The 14,990-nt window shown below is 32.3% G+C and overlaps 1 protein-coding gene across 2 annotated transcripts in view; it reads left to right on the top strand.

Moving 5' to 3' along the window:
- LOC148944745 (transmembrane protein 14C-like) overlaps positions 1–14,990 on the top strand; it is a 40,325-nt gene that overhangs the window by 14,656 nt on the left and 10,679 nt on the right. Inside the window, exon 1 of one of the 2 annotated variants that reach the window (XM_089100357.1) lies at positions 12,435–12,446. The exons of the other annotated variant lie outside the window; for it this stretch is intronic. The gene's annotated coding sequence lies outside the window, so the exon portion shown is untranslated. Of the gene's footprint in view, positions 1–12,434; positions 12,447–14,990 lie in introns of those variants that run through there. 2 annotated transcript variants of the gene reach the window in all.

The raw sequence follows: 14,990 nt of genomic DNA, 5'->3' as shown, positions 1-14,990 counted from the left end.
TCTAAAAAACTATGTCTGAAAACCCAAACAGCTATTTAAATATTCTAATTCATGATTTCAGGCATGTAAGGCTCAATAGTAACCGAAACTCTATTCCTACAAGTTAAGTTAGAATAAAAGAATGAGGTAATTATATTGGATTACGCTGAAAATAATTGAACAGAAAAAATAAAACCCCGATAAATATTTACACAGAGTCTCTCAAACCCCCCGTAAAGCTATTTTAAAAGGTATAAGAATTATTTATTTAACAGAAATCCTCGCTTTTTGAACGAACGCCGTGTAAAGAAAAAATCACACGGAATAAAACGACAGAGCCCCTCAAACCCCGTAAAGCTATTTTAAAAGATATAAGAAATATTTATTTAACAGAAATCCTCGCTTTCAATTGAACGTAAAAAATATAATAATTATTTATTTAACAGAAATCCTCGCTTTTTGAACTAACCCAATTTAAAGAAAAAATCACACGTAATAACACGACAGAGGCCCTCAAACCCCGTAAAGCTATTTTAAAAGTTATAACAATTATGTATTTAACAGAAATCCTCGCTTTCAATTGGACGGAAAAAATATAAGAATTATTTATTTAACAGAAATCCTCGCTTTTTGAATGAACACCATGTAAATAAAAAATCACACGGAATAAAACGACAGAGTCCCTCAAACCCCGTAAAGCTATTTTAAAAGGTATAAAAATTATTTATTTAACAGAAATCCTCGATTTCAATTGAACGGAAAAAATATAAGAATTATTTATTTAACAGAAATCCTCGCTTTTTGAACGAACACCATGTAAAGAAAAAATCACACTGAATAAAACGACAGAGACCCTCAAACACAGTAAAGCTATTTTAAAAGGTATAACAATTATTTATTTAACAGAAATCCTCGTTTTCAATTGAACGTAAAAAATATAATAATTATTTATTTAACAGAAATCCTCGCTTTTTGAACGAACACAATTTAAACAAAAAATCACACGGAATAAAACGACAGAGTCCCTCAAACCCCGTAAAGCTATTTTAAAAGGTATAACAATTATTTATTTAACAGAAATCCTCGCTTTCAATTTAACGTAAAAAATATAATAATTATTTATTTAACATAAATCCTCGTTTTAAATTTAACTAACACCATTTAAAGAAAAAATAACACTTAATAACACGACAGAGTCGATAAAACACCGTAAAGCTATTTTAAAAGTTATAACAATTATTTATTTAACAGAAATCCTCGCTTTCAATTGAACGGAAAAAATATAAGAATTATTTATTTAACAGAAATCCTCGCTTTCAATTGAACGAACACCATTTAAAGAAAAAATCACACTGAATAAAACGACAGAGTCCCTCAAACCCCGTAAAGCTATTTTAAAAGGTATAACAATTATTTATTTAACAGAAATCCTCGCTATCAATTGAACGGAAAAAATATAAGAATTATTTATTTAACAGAAATCCTCGCTTTTTGAATGAACACCATGTAAAGAAAAAATCACACGTAATAAAACGACAGAGTCCCTCAAACCCATTAAAGCTATTTTAAAATTTATAACAATAATTTATTTAACTTAACTCATCTATATAAATTTGACGTAAAAAATAGAGGAATCATTTTTTTAAGGGATATTCTCGCTTTTTCAACGAAAGCTCTACACTGAATAAAAAAAATTGAATAAAACGAGATAGTCCCTCAAAAATGGTACATCTCGATTGTAAGATCTAACAATTATTTATTTAACACAAAAACTCGCTTTAAATTTAACGGAAAAAAATATAAGAATTATTTATCTAACAGAAATCCTCGCTTTTTGAAGGAACACCATGTAAAGAAAAAATCACACGGAATAAAACGACAGAGCCCCTCAAACCCCATAAAGCTATTTTAAAAGGTATAACAATTATTTATTTAACAGAAATACTCGTTTTCAATTGAATGGAAAAATATAAGAATTATTTATTTAACAGAAACCCTCTCTTTTTGAACGAACACATTGTAAAGAAAAAATCACACGGAATAAAACGACAGAGCCCCTCAAACCCCGTAAAGCTATTTTAAAAGGTATAACAATTATTTATTTAACAGAAATCCTCGCTTTAAATTTAATGGAAAAATTATAAGATTTATTTATTTAACATAAATCCTCTCTTTTTGAACGAACACCATTTAAAGAAAAAATCACACGTAATAAAACGACAGAGTCCCTCAAGCCCCGTAAAGCTATTTTAAAAGTTATAACAAATATTTATTTAACAGAAATCCTTGCTTTTAATTGAATGGAAAAAAATATAAGAATTATTTATTTAACAGAAATCCTCGCTTTCAATTGAAAGGATACTATGAAAATAAAAAATCACACTAAATAAAACGACAGGGTCCCTCAAACCCCGTAAAGCTATTTTAAAAGGTATAACAATTATTTATTTAACAGAAATCCTCGCTTTCAATTGAACGAAAAAATATAAGAATTATTTATTTAACAGAAATCCTCGCTTTCAATTGAACGAACACCATGTAAAGAAAAAATTCATAGATCCTATTTTAAATTGACAATACTTATCAAACATCACTTGTGTATACTACAGATCATATATCTCATTCCCCCTTTTTAAATGTTAATCAAATAATTCTGATTATAACGTCCGATTTTTTGTCTGCTTTTCAAAATGTTCGTATTTGGAACTCTGTCAGTTAACACTAAGCTGTAAATTGAGTAACTCTCTCGCAATAACAATAGGCTTAGCAGTGATTAAATCTCATTGTCGGCGACAATTCAAATCAGATCAGAGTTGTGCAAATGGAAATACCTTTTCGCAAATTGAGTTAGCTTCTATTTCATAGACAAAATATTTGAATTCCTTTTATTCAAATCACCTATCAAGTTATCAAAAAATATATGAACTAGAAATCTGGTCTGTAAATTGTGTCAGAAAAATTTGTCCGTTAAAACTTTATTTTCAACTAATTCATCCGGGGTTTTTCACAAGCAATTCGTACTATCCTCGCTCGTCCAATTTGCGAATCTCATTATCCTTTTTTGCAAAAATATTACAAAGATATGTATACCATGAACTAGAAATCTGGTAAATTGCGTCAGAACACTTTGTCCTTCATAACACGTTATGCAAAGCCCATCAAACCAGATTATACCCACCAGAAACCTGTTTGGTACAGGGGCGTTGGCAAATTCCATATGCGGTTACTACTGACACACGGTAGATATAGGATTTTTATTCAAATATCAACGCGCCCTCCGGAAATGGTTGCTGGGGGGAGGGTGGGGGGGTATTGTAACGATGTGTGTGAAACCTAACATCCCACTCAAAGAAATGATGCGTTTTCGTTAAAGAGTTCTTAATAGGGCTTAAATTTGCATCTAATATCACCCATGTCTCCTGGTATTGCATGCTAGGACCCCCAACTTTCCGTAATACACGATTATTTTTTTGCATATATTACGATAAGGCTGTTCCACCTTATATGTTTTGTTTGTCGTGTTTTTTTAACTATTTTTTTCTCTGTTTCGAATATTGTTAGTAAATTTGTTTGAAATAATAAAACTTTTATTTACAAATTGTGTGTTTTTAAGATTTATGCACTTGTTCTGTCTTTATTGCTAAAGACACATTGAGCGCAATTTTGTCTAAGAATAAATATTCCCCGTCTACGTGTTTTGCGTGATCGATGTTACAGGAGAAGACCGTCATGAGCTTCGAATCTCGGCAGATGTGTTATGGAATTGATAGAGGTGTGTCCTGTGAAGTCACGGGAATGTGTCATTTCTTGAAAGTATTGAATAGGACAGAATATTGGGAATGGCTCGTTAATCTTAATGGTTGCAGCGCTATTCCATTGGTAAGGAGTTGACATTTCAAGCCCTATCGAAGACAAAGAACTAAAGAAAAAAAAAGAAACGCCTAGAACGTTTCAGTCGAAAAATAAAATGCCAAAAAAAGTATTATGTGACAATGATGCGCGTCGTCATTACATAAAAGCGTGTGCTGACCTTACATAAAGTGTGCGGCGTCATTAAGGTAAAAGAAAAAAAATGTGTTGTACATTTCGGGCGAAAAATAACATTTCAAAAACGTATTATTTTTAGTGATGGTCGCACTGTCATTACATGACCTCAGATATGGTGTGTGCTGTCGTTAATTTACAATCGGGAATTTCCAATGGGTCTTGTCGAAAGGTTACAAGAAATTGCGTCGTCCATATTAAACCTGACCGTTTAAAACCGGGTAAGTCGTGTGAAGTCATTGGAGTGCATCAGGGGAGTCTTGCCAACTGTGTTTCTTATATTAAAGCACATGGGCTAGTAACCCTTATTATCACTATTTGTCTATTATCCAAACCATACTTTGATTAATCATATAAAAAAAACACTGGAATTCCGGGAATCTTGCCAGGGGTGGGAATCTTTCCACCTGAACGCATTACAAAGGTGCTAGTAACATCATTTATTACTAGTGTATTATCCCGACCACACTCCAATTAATTATACTGAAACATAATTGCTTCATAGCACCTGGAATTCCAGGGTAGCCTGCCAGCTGGTAACAGGGCTGCGTTTAAAATCCCATGTTAATTTTCCTATGGTTGTCACAGAAATCCAATGTTAATTTCCCTATGGATATTGCAGAAATCCTATGTTAATTTCCCTATTATTGCTACTTGGCTATTAGCCTGACCTTTCTCCAATTAATCATGCTGAAACACCTGGGAATCCTGCCAGTTGGAAACAGGGCTGTCGTGATATCACAGGGCTTTGTTTAAAATCCTATGGGAAAAAGGGAGGGCATGACTTTAAAGTGCCTAAGGGGATACTAATTTCTTATAACATCACATTATTCTTTTTTGATTCCGAAAGACCATTATTATTTGGCAAAGTACAAATACACTATTAATTCCCAAAACAGTTCCCAAAGCTAAATGGTAAAAGTTTCTTACACTGGAAAGTTTTATTAAAAACCGGTTTTAAAATATAAGCCACTATGGGTCATAGTTTGTTCTTTACTAGGTTGTAGCTGCTGCTGCAAACATCAAAAAGCATTCAGTCCCTTGTATAAATTAAATAAAAAAAAGTTTTTTCAACTGAAAATAAGGAGAAACATTAAACCTTTAAAACGGACAGAAATTATTACGTATATGAGGGGGATTGCCCTCAGTAGGGAAGCCATAATGACTCCCACGGGGAACGCGTGCTGCCATCTACAATTGAGTCTAACGCCAAGATAACCTAATTTATTCAAGGATTATCGATCGAGTCTAATGGGGTCAAGGTCGATTTATTTGTTGTTGTTTGTCTAGGTGTAATGACTCCAGGGCGAAGTTTGCACATGCGCATTGACGGGAAGAGATGTATTGATCTAGGACAAGAGGGGGAAGTGGATTTCCGAGAAATTGATTTACAAAATCGGTATGGGAATGTATTGATCCACGAGTCTAACGGGAACAGGATCACGTGTTTCTTTCTAAGCTAATCAGGGAAGTTATGTAAGGTTTCCCATTACATCACAATTTGCCCTTGAGATTTTTATATAAGCATTGTGGTTAAAATTATCATAAAGTTTTAAGACACCATGAATAAAGCATCTGATATTATTGATTTGGAAACTTTGGCTACATCGATTTACAATGTGAGTTCTGTTTAAAAATAGTCCCACTCCAGTAAATTCAAATTCAGGGTATACCTCCCCCCCCACAATACAAACTCCACTATATAATGTTTATACTCGATAGAAAGCGTAAAATAAGCTCTTTTTTGCCATGTAACCCCCCCCCCCTCCCCCTGTTTACGACTTTAATTTTTTCATTAGAAATAACTCTTTTTGACAGCCAACTTCCGTCAACTCTTAATACACTGACCCCCTTATAACGCTAAACCGCGAATATTTAAATAAAGAATAATTACTGACACCCCACAATTGCACTTCCTGCTTGATAATTTACATTAATTACTTTAGCGGTTCAACCTAAGGTTTCACTGAAAAGGATACTGTTTGATCGATTTAGTGACATTAAATCCTTTGATTTGCTAGAGAGGGTTTTTAGGAAAAAGATACATAGCTACAATGAGAATATTTATTGAAGCACAGATCATTTTTAAATTATATAAACCTTTGTCCATAGAGGAATAATGTGTAAATATATGCGTTGTTTGATTTCTAAGCCTAGTTTCTTCATCGCAAATTTTACTTTTGCTTTACTGAAAGGGGGGGGGGGCTTCTTAGAATGGGATGAATATACCCGTGATCTATTAAATGACATTGAGAATAAGGAGACCACTAATATCACCGAGGAAATTAAAGACATTGTGTTATAGATTTCAGAAATAAAGTTTCATATGTTTATTATTTTCTTACGCTTAAGGGTCGAGGTTTGAGAATTTTAAGAGACTATTTTCCCTATTTTAATATATTTATTCAAATGACTACTGACTCAATATGGGTACAATCTGATAACCAAAATTCAGTATTTTTTATCTACTAGAAACTTCACAGAAAATGGACGCCGTCCCTCCTACTGGTAAAAGTTAGGTTAGATCGTTTTCAGTACAATGTAAATGAGAAAAACATGAAATGGGTTATAAAAGAATAAAATAAAAAAGAATAACACACCTAATTTAAGGGAAAATGGACGCCCTTCCTCTTACTGGTAAAGGTTAGGTTAGATCGTTTTCAGACAGGACAATGTAAATGGGAAAAACATGAAATGTGTTATAAAAGAATAAAATAAAAACAATAACAGAAGCAATTTAATGGAAAATGGACACCCTTCCTCTTACTGGTAAAGGTTAGGTTAGATTGTTTTCAGACTGGACAATGCAGATGGGAAAAACATGACATGAGTTATAAAAGAATAAAATAAAAAACAATGACGCTCGCAATTTAAGGGAAAATGAGGGGAGAGGACTTCAGGGGAGGAGAGAGTGTCTTTGAGGGACGGAGAGCAGTTTCTTGGTCAACAGCTCAACATTACATTTTTTCCGATCGATCGTTTTCAGACTGGACAATGCAAATGGGAAAAACATGAAACGGGTTATAAAAAAAATAAAATAAAAAACAATAACACACGCAATTTAAGGGAAAAGGGACACCCTTCCTCTTCCTTTTACTGGTAAAGGTTAGGTTAGATCTTTTTCAGACAGGACAATGCAAATGGGAAAAACATGAAATGCGTTATAAAAGAATAAAATAAAAACAATAACAGACGCAATGAAAGGGAAAATGGACACCCGCCTTCCTACTGGTAAAGATTAGGTTACACCGTTTTCAGACTGTACAAAGCAGATGGGATAAGCATGAAACAGGTTATAAGGGAATAAAATAAAAAACAATAACACCCGCAATTTAAGGTGCAATGAGAGGAGAGGACTTCAGAGGAGGAGTGAGTGTCTTTAAGGGACGGAGAGCAGTTTTTTGGTCAACAGCTCAACATTAAATTTTTTCCGATGGATCGTTTTCAGACTGGACAATGCAAATGGGAAAAACATGAAATGGGTTATAAAAGAATAAAATAAAAAACAATAACACGTAATTTAAGGGAAAATGGACGCCCTTTCTATTACTTGTAAAGGATATGTTAGATCGTTTTCAAACTTGACAATGTAAGTGTGAAAAACATGAAATGGACTATAAAATAATAAATAAAAACAATAACACACGCGATGAGATAGTTATTTGCAGGCCTCTTTAGTACGTTTAATGATTAGGTTATACTGTTTTCAAACTTTAAAAAGCAGATGGGGTACGCATGACACAGGTTATACGAGAATAAAATAAAAAACAATAACACCAGCAATTTAAGGGAAAATAAGAGGATCGGACTCCAGGGGTGGAGAGAGTGTCTTTGAGGGACTGAGATCAGTTTTTTGGTCAACAGCTCAACATTAACTTTTTTTCTGATGGATCGTTTTCAGACTGGACAATGCAAATAGGATAAACATGAAATGGGTTATAAAAGAATAAAATAAAAACAATAACACACGCAATTTAAGGGGAAATGGACGCCCTTCTTCGTCTTACTGGTAAAGGTTAGGTTAGATCGTTTTCAGACAGGACAATGCAAATGGGGAAAAACATGAAATGGGTTATAAAGAATAAAATAAAAAACTAACATGCGCAATTTAAGGGAAAATGAGAGGAGAGGACTCCAGGGGAGGAGAGAGTGTCTTTGAGGGACGGAGATCAGTTTTCTGGTCAACAACTCAACATTAGCTTTTTTCCGATGGATCGTTTTCAGACTTAACAATGCAAATGAGGAAAAACATGAAATGGGTTATAAGAGAATATAATTAAAAACAATAACATGCGCAATTTAAGGGAAGATGAGAGAAGAGGACTCCAGGGAAGTTGGGAGTGTCTTTAAGGGACGGAGGGCAGTTTTTTGATCAACAAGTCAATATTTACTTTTTTCCGCTGTTATATTTATAATTTATTATTTGTTATGCAAAGCAGTAGTTTTTAAGTGTAGATTTAATGTTACCCAACCTCCTTAAGCGAAAATTATTTATTCTAAGAAAGTGAGCTGTATTTGTTAGAGTTTCAGAAACATTACATATTTATTTAATTTAAGCCCTTTTTTATCAGATATAATAATGTTTGGTGTGATTGACACAGAATATATTGGTCTGAAATATTCCTCAACTGGTATTATTTTCGAAGCAGCTTTCTTGCTCTTAGACGATCAACGGAGGGAAATTCATAGCTATAAATGGAACGTCAGATACAATATGTATAAGTACGAGAAAAAGAGATGGAGTCCAACACTAAATTCTATAAATCGAAACGGCTTTTACGTTAAAACCATATGACCACGTAATTAAAATGGCTATGAAATAAAACATGTACAAGAGGAAATTCAGGAAATATACTGTTGCACACTTTCAGGTTCAGCGTGTTGGAGAACACTAAATGGTCACCCCTAAAAAGGCAAGTTAGCCCTAAATTGTTAAAAAACTTCTCTGAAATTACATTTTCAGATCCAGCATGCCAGAGAAGTCATACGTTACTTTTCAAGTTATTTTATATCCCAACACAAAATTTTCGCAAAGAAAAAGAAATATGTTACAGATCAATTCTAATTTTTTTTTCCTTAGAAAATAAAAAGGTTCCACTTCAGTTCCAATGTTTCTCAAAGAGATGAAACATTTAAAGTCCTGGTCCAAATTTTTCGTGGAAAATAGAAAAAAGTTATACATTGATCGTTAATATTCACCATGAAGATAAGGAGCTCCACTTAAATTCTCGAAGAAGTGTAAAATTTTCAAGTTCTTTTCTGAATTTTCTTAAAGAAGAGAAAAAGTTAGCTCAATTCTGAAATTTACCAAAGAAAATGAAAAAGGCTTCCACTACAGTTCTTAATTTCTCAGACATAAAAAATTTAAAGTTCTGTTCTAAATTTTTCCATAGAAGATAGGAAAAGTCATACTATGATTCTGAATATTTTCCATGAAGATAAAAAGTTTCAACTTAATTCTAAATTTTCTTAAATTCAGTTCCATTTTTTCAAAGAGATGAAAAAATTTAAAGTTCGGTTAGTATGGTTAGGTTAGGCTAGATTAAGTTAGGTTAGATTAGGCTAGGTTAAGTTAGGTTAGGTAAGCCTACGTACGTGCGCGTACGTAGGCTAAACCTAACCTAATTTAACTTAACCTAACCTAATCTAACCTAACTTAATCTAGTCTAACCTAACCTAACCGTACTCGCTGGAAAATCCCCCCAGGTCGACTCTGTATTTCTCTCACTATGCATGCTTGCGGCTGTAGCAAACGTACTCTATGGTTGCTCTTACATTGGAAGCGGCTTTCCCAGTGGTACTCCATGGTAGGTTATCGAGACTTTCTAGTTTATTGCTTGTGTTAAATCAGTAATTTTTTACCATTGGAGGGATAAACACCTACACCATATTTTTAAAAAAAAGACGTGAAAATGAATTATTCGAAGAAAGTGTGTGCACATGATAAAGTCATTGTTGCCTTAAATGCTGACAAAAAGATATATGTGAACTATGGAACAAGTAGTAGTGGAGATCTTATTTGGAATGTATGCCTACGTTGCCATGACAGTGAGGAGTTAAACTCCTTTGGAGTAGTCAAGAATTTTCATCATACAAAAGGTGGATATGTGAAAGTATCATTTCCAGAGAAGTTAGTGCTCAAAGAGAATGCCAACATAAAAATAATAGTTGATGAAAATGGGCAACTTCTAGCTAATGGTTCTGGTAAAATGTTAGCCGTTGATAGATCGTATTGTCATCTTTCTGGTGCTAGCATTCGAATGAAAGCAGAAAGGAAAAGAAAGGCCTATTGCTGCACCAACATTATAAATCATATCTTGTCAACGTGCCAGAACTGTTGCCTCTGTAAAAATAATGTGATAACAGACAGTGAAATTTCCGGTAAAATAAAGGAGCATTGGCAGACAATATCACTAATGAATATAATGGTAAATTGATTGGAAAATGAAGCACAAGTGAGCATTATTACTACTATTGATCAATAGTCAATGAATCAAATAATACCTAGGATGAAACGTGTATTGAATCAGTAGGTGACATCCCAGTAGTAATTGTATATGACTCAAAATGGATGAATGATTATTCTAGTGGTTATGAACTAAGAGAAGCGAGTAACTCTAGTATCAAGAGAGAGAACATGATAAATTATTTTATGGAACAGATTCAGAATGTTCAATGTTGTTCAATGTAAAATAATGTCTGTAACATATTTTTATGTTAATATTCTACATGTTGTTACTTCAATAAAAATATTTTATGCAATACTTTGTTATATTTCTATTATTTTATTAAACGTTAGTATCTCAAGCGCTTAAAATGTTTATTAAAAAGTTGGAGTTTTTTATTTTCTTTGGAAAAATTAGAATTGAACTATAACTTTTTTATTTTCTCTGAGAGAATTCAGAAGAGAACTTGAACTTTTCTTCACTTTGCTGTGAAAACTCAGAATTATAGTGGAACCTTTTCTCTTCTCAGGGAAAACATTCAGAAGATAACTTTAAATTTTTCCTCTCTTTGAGAAAAATCGGAACTGAATTTAAGAAAATTTAGAATTAAAATGAAACTTTTTATCTTCATTGGAAAATAAACACATTCTTAGTATAACTTTTCCTATCTTCTACGGAAAAATTTAGAATAGAACTTTAAATTTCTTATGTCTTTGAGAAAATTCAGAACTGAAGTGGAAGCTTTCTATTTACTTGGAAAAATTATACTTGATCTGTAACTAATTTCTCTTTCATTGAGAAAATTCAGAAAAGAGCTTGAATTTTTCTTCACTTCATTGAGAAAATTTAAAATTAAAGCTGGGCTTTTTATTTTCATTGAAAATATTCAAAACTTAGGTATAACCTTTTCTATCTTTTATAGGAAAATTTAGAATAGAACTTTAAATTTTTATGTCTTTGAGAAAAATCAGAACTGAAGTGGAAGCTTTCTATTTTCTTGGAAAAATTAGAATTGATCTGTAACTAATTTATTTTTCATTGAGAAAATTCAGAAGAGAACTTGAACTTTTCTTCACTTCGCTGTGGAAACTCAGAATTAATGTGAAGCATTTCTCTTCTCAGGGAAAACATTCTGAAGAGAACTTTAAATTTTTTCATCTCTTTGAGAAAAATCGGAACTGAATTTAAGAAAACTTAGAATTAAAGTGATACTTGTTATTTTTCTTGGAAAATATTCAGAATCATAGTATTACTTTTCCTGTCTTCTATAGAAAAAATCAGAAGGGAACTTTAAATTTTTATGTCTTTGAGAAATTAAGAACTGTAGTGGAAGCATTCTATTTTCTTGGAAAAATTAGAATTGACCAGTAACTAATTTCTCTTTCATTGAGAAAATTCAGAAGAGAGCTTAAACTTTTCTTCACTTCATTGAGAAAATTTAGAATTAAAGAGGAGCTTTTCATCTTCATTGAAAAAATTCACAACTAAGGTATAACTTTCTATCTTCTATGGAAAAATTTAGAACAGATCTTTAAATTTTTTCATCTCTTTGAAAAAATCAGAAGTGAAGTGTAACCTTTATATTTTCATGGAAAAATTAGAATTGATCTATAACTAATTTCTTTTTCATTGAGAACATTCAGAAGAGAACTTGAACTTATCTTAACTTCATTGAGAAAATTTGAATTAATATGAAGCTTTTTTATCCTTATAGAATTTTTTCACAATCATAGTAATACATTTCCTATCATCTATGGAAAAATTTAGGACAGACCTTTAAATTTTTTTTATGTCTTTGAGAAATTAAGAACTTGCAGTGGAAGCTTTTTCATTTTCTTTGATAAATTTTAGATTTTAGCCAACTTTTTCTCTTCTTAAAAAAAATTCATAAGAGAACTTGAAGATTTCGCACTTCTTCGAGAAAAATCAGAATTGAAGTGGAGCTCATTATCTTCATGGTGAATATTCACGATCAAAGTATAACTTTTTTTTATCTTCTATGAAAAAATTGGAACAGAACTTAAAATTTTTCATCTCTTTGAGAAAAATTGAAACTGAATTTAAGAAAATTTAGAATTAAAGTGAAACTTTTTATCTTCATGGAAATTATTTAGAATCATAGTATGACTTTTCCTATCTTCTATGGTAAAATTTAGAACAGAACTTTCAATTTTTTATGTCTTTGAGAAATTAATAACTTTAGTGGAAGCCTTTTTCATTTTCTTTAGTAAATTTCAGAATTGAGCTCACTTTTTCTCTTCTTTAAAAAAATTCAGAAGAGAACTTGAAGATTTTGCCCTTCTTCGAGAAAACTCAGAATTAAAGTGGAGCTCCTTATCTTCATGGTGAATATTCACGATCATAGTATAACTTTTTTCTATCTTCTATGAAAAATTTGGAACAGGACTATAAATTTTTATTCTCTTTGAGAAACATTGGAACTGAAGTGGAACCTTTTTATTTTCTCAGGAAAAAAATTAGAATTGATCTGTAACATATTTCTTTTTCATTGCGCAAATTTTGTGTTGGGATATAAAAGAAGTTGAAAAGTAACGTATGACTTCTCTGGCATGCTGGATCTGAAAATGTAATTTCAGAGAAGTTTTTAAAACATTTAGAGCTAACTTGCCTTTTTAGGGGTGACCATTTAGTGTTTTTCAAAACGCTGAACCTGAAAGTATGTTCCCTGGCATGCCGAATCTGAAAGTGTGATTTCAGAAAAATTCTTTAACCTTTTAGAGTTAACTTACCTTTTTAGGGTGACTATTTAGGGTTCTCCAACATGCTGAACTTGAAAGTGTGTTCCCTGGCATGTTGAATCTGAAAGTATTATTTTCATGGTGATGAACTATTCTAAAGAATAAAGACAGCTGAGGCTTAAGATATTTCTTGCTTAAACATATTTAAAAGCATTTGAAAAAATACATAATGACATATTTAAAAAAATAGCTTAATCCATTTGATATGAGGAAGAGCAAGAGTTTAGGTCTTTGGATATCTGATGCATTTTTCCATGTCAGGTATCTTTTCCGGTACCCCTTGAGCGAAATATATAACTTCATCTTCCGGGTCATGTACTGAATGCAGGTATTTCTCACAATTTAAGTCTTCTAAATTGAATAATGCTGTTTTTATCACATTTTTCTAGTAAGAGTTTATCAGTTGGCACGTTTCCCTTTAACATATACAGCTTGCACACCGAAAAAATTGAATATTTCCTGAATTTCCTCTTGTACATGTTTTATTTCATGGCCATGTTCATTACGTGCTCTTATGGTTTTAACGTAAAAGCCGTTTCGATTTATAAAATTTAGTGTTGGACTCCATCTGTTTTTCTCGTACTTATACATATTGTATCTGACGTTCCATTTATAGCTATGAATTTCCCGCCTTTGATCGTCTAGGAGTAAGAAAGATACTTCGAAAATAATGCCAGTTGAGGAATATTGCAGACCAATATATTCTGTGTCAATCACACCAAACATTATTATATCTGAATAAAAAGGGCTTAAATTAAATAAATATGTAATGTTTCTGAAACTCTTAACAAATACAGGTCACTTTCTTAGAATAAATCATTTTCACTTAAGGAGGTTAGGTAACATTAAATCTACACTTAAAAACTACTGCTTTGTACAACGAAAAATAAATTATAAATATAACAGTGTAAAAAAGTTAATGTTGAGTTGTTGACCAAAAAACTGCCCTCCGTCCCTTAAAGACACTCCCTCCTACCCTGGAGTCCTCTTCTCTCATTTTCCCTTAAATTGCGTGTGTTATTATTTTTTATTTTATTCTTTTATAACCCATTCCATGTTTCATCATTTGCATTGTTCAGTCTGAAAACGATCCAGCGGAAAAAAGTTAATGTTGAGCTGTTGACCAAAAAACTGTCCTCCATCCCTCAAAGACACTCCCTCCTCCCCTGGAGTCCTCTCCTCTCATTTTCCCTTAAATTGCGCATGTTATTGTTTTTTATTTTATTCTTTTATAACCCATTTCATGTTTTTCCCCATTTACATTGTTCAGTCTGAGAACGATCTAACCTAATCTTTAGCAGTAAGAAAAAGGGCGTCAATTCTCTCTCTCATTGCTTGTGTTTTTATTTTTATTTTATTCTTTTATAACCCATTTCATGTTTATCCCATTTACATTGTCATGTTTGAAAACGGTCTAAACTAACCTTTACCATTAATAAGACGGACGTTAAATTTCCCTAAAATTGCGTGTGTTATTGTTTTTTATTTTATTCTCTTATAACCCATTTCATGTTTTTCCCATTTGCATTATTCAGTCTGAAAACTATCCATCGGAAAAAAGTAAATGTTGAGCTCTTGACCAAAAAACTGCTCTCCGTCCCTCAAAGACACTCTCTCCTTACCTGGAGTCCTCTCCTCTCATTTTCCCTTAAATTGCGGGTACTATTGTTTTTTATTTTATTATCTTATAACTTATTTCATGTTTATCCCATCTGCATTGTCCTGTCTGAAAACGATCTAACCTAAGCTTTACCAGTAAGAA

This window comes from Artemia sp. Qi Xiang Cuo, chromosome 14, assembly GCF_049724085.1.
Source record: "Artemia sp. Qi Xiang Cuo chromosome 14, ASM4972408v1, whole genome shotgun sequence".
NCBI lineage: Eukaryota > Metazoa > Arthropoda > Branchiopoda > Anostraca > Artemiidae > Artemia > Artemia sp. Qi Xiang Cuo.
Note: the sequence above shows the minus strand (reverse complement) of the source record. Positions and strands in the feature narration are given on the sequence as shown.